At 56.6% G+C, this 2,303-nt stretch overlaps 1 protein-coding gene across 3 annotated transcripts in view; it reads left to right on the top strand.

The window, feature by feature from the left end:
• Window positions 1-1,943: 1,943 nt before the first annotated feature.
• Window positions 1,944-2,303, top strand: part of Jakmip1 (janus kinase and microtubule interacting protein 1) — a 101,532-nt gene continuing 101,172 nt past the window's right edge. For all 3 annotated transcript variants that reach the window (XM_013506850.1, XM_013506849.1, XM_013506851.1), the window contains exon 1: window positions 1,944-2,235. The gene's annotated coding sequence lies outside the window, so the exon portion shown is untranslated. The remainder of the gene's footprint in view (window positions 2,236-2,303) is intronic.

Genomic DNA, 2,303 nt, shown 5'->3' on the forward strand with positions numbered 1-2,303 from the left:
ATCAACCAGATAAAACAAGTCTCCGGGTAGAGTTTCTAGAAAAGTGGTTACAAACAGCTGGTGGGAGGGCACCTTCCGCCTCTCCCCATCTTGATTGGAATGGTAAGGAGGACAGGCAGCCCTCTTGTCACCTTGAAGATATTATGCAAAAAAAATCTGGATACTGAACATGAAGGAGTGAAAGACGATAAAGTAAGGGATGGCCGGCCTTTGGGTTTCCCATTAAGTGACAAAAAGATTTGTTTAAGCCATTGTGTAATTGTGGTTCTGTTTACTCAGAGCCAAACCCAACCTTATGAAAATACCCGAAAAACGAGGGGTTTAAATAAGAGAAATTCAGTATCTCAATCCTGCAGGCTAGGAGCCTGTGCTCTCCGGGTCAGCAGGGTGGTGTCCTGAGAAAGTGCCAGGGACAGGGTGCCTGAGGCCTCTCTCCCTGCTCCCTATTGGCATGTTGCCAGTCTCCGGCATCCTTGGCTAGCTTCTGCCTCAGCCTGACCACATGTATGGGTGTTCTCTTTGCGTGCATCTGGGGTCCCCCCAGCTCCCCCTTTTATAGGGACACCAGTCAGACTGAAGGACCCACCCTATTCCAGCATGACCTCATCTTATCATGACATCTGCAGTGACCCTATTTCCAAACAGGGCCACACTTGGAGGCACAGGAAGTTAGGACTTAATCACTGGGGGAGGGCACAATTCTGCCCCTAAAATCCGAGCCTCAGACCCGATGGTTTTTCCCTCCTGCCCATGTCTAAGCCTTGGGCAAGTCCTAAACTTTAAAAGTGTTGCCACCTTGGATTCTTACTGCCATACAGGCTGTGGGTACTCAGCACAGGTAGAGCCCAGACAGCTCCGGCTCCAGCTTGAGGGGGCAGGATACCAAGTGTCATCCCTGTCAGGAACAAGAAACAAAAATCACTGAGCTCTAGGATTATTTGTTACTGCAGCTCAACATAGTTTAACCTGACTCATGCATTTTAAAACTCAAACCTGGTCCCATGGACCATCCTCCCTGAGATAGTCTCAGGGTGAGCTCTGACCTCTCTCTCCAGCCTACAAGACCTCACAAGTGCTGCCTCTGCCCACCTCCCTATCCTCATCTTTCCACACTCTTCTACTCATCTCTCTGCTTCCAGGGGACACCCCCCGTATCCTTCAGACTCTCAAATGTGTCCCATTTTTTGGAAGAGTGCTAACCAGCTTCTCTCTCTCCTCCCTGCTAGCTCGTGAGCCCACGCTGGTAGTGACTTTCTCTCTCTTTGGTACCCCTAGATTTAGGGACTGCCTGTGACATAGTAGATGCTCAGTAAATAGCTTTGTCCGACGCTCAAGGATTTGTCTTTGCCTGGTCAAACCCTGCCCTCCTTCAGGACTCAACCTGACATTGCATTGTTCTCAGAAGCACTGTTCGGTGAGGTGTTTGACCCCTCGGTGAAGATTAGGATTGCCTGGGTTGGGACACCTGCTCTGTCACTTGCTAATTCTGTAGCCTTGAACCTTACCCTTTAACCCCCGACCTTCAGATTCCTTGTCAGTACAAAGAAGGAAATGCACACCCTCCGGTGTTACATCTGCCTTGCCCACTGCTTGGCCTAGGAGGGCCTCCATCCCCCGCTAGACAGACATCCCCCTCCGCCCCCCTCCCCGCTCCCGGGGTATGAACGTCGAGAAGGCAGGGACGCTCTCGCGGGACCTTTACCCTCATGGGAACCTAAAAGCCCCTCCCAGGGGTGCTCGGTTGCAGCGGGACTCCGGGCTCCGGGCCCAGTGCGCACGCTCGGCCGCGGGCCTCCGCTCTCAGGGGTAGAACGGCGCCCGGCGTCGGCCACGGGCGGGGCGGGGCGGGGCGGAGACGGGCGCCACGCCCCCTCCCTGACTGGCGGGAGAAAGAACCAATCGGAGGGGCGCCTCGGGAGGGGCGGGGACGTACCGGGAGCCGGCGCCCGGCGGCCGCGGGAGCTGCAGCCGCCAGCGTGCGGCATTCGCCGGTCGCCCGCCCGGGCCGGTCCTGCAGCCGCTACTGTCCTGCGCATCATTTGCTTTTCACTATATTTTTTTGCATACATTTATTTTTCTATTCCACTTAGTCCTTTTTAAAGCGGCGGAGGCAAAGGCGACCGCGGCGACAGCGGCGTGCGCGCGAGGCGGGGAGGGGCGGCCGGAGGATGCGGCTTGGGACTGCGCTCGCGACGCCCGCCTCTGCTGCCCGGCTCCGGCCGGGACGCCGAGCAGGTGGGTACAGGTGCGCTGGGAGAGGGGACCCGCGGACCGCGACCGATGGGCGGGCCCGGCTGCAGGGG

The sequence above is a fragment of the Chinchilla lanigera genome, unplaced genomic scaffold (genome assembly GCF_000276665.1).
Source record: "Chinchilla lanigera isolate Chin_1 unplaced genomic scaffold, ChiLan1.0 scaffold00113, whole genome shotgun sequence".
Taxonomy (NCBI): Eukaryota; Metazoa; Chordata; class Mammalia; order Rodentia; family Chinchillidae; genus Chinchilla; species Chinchilla lanigera.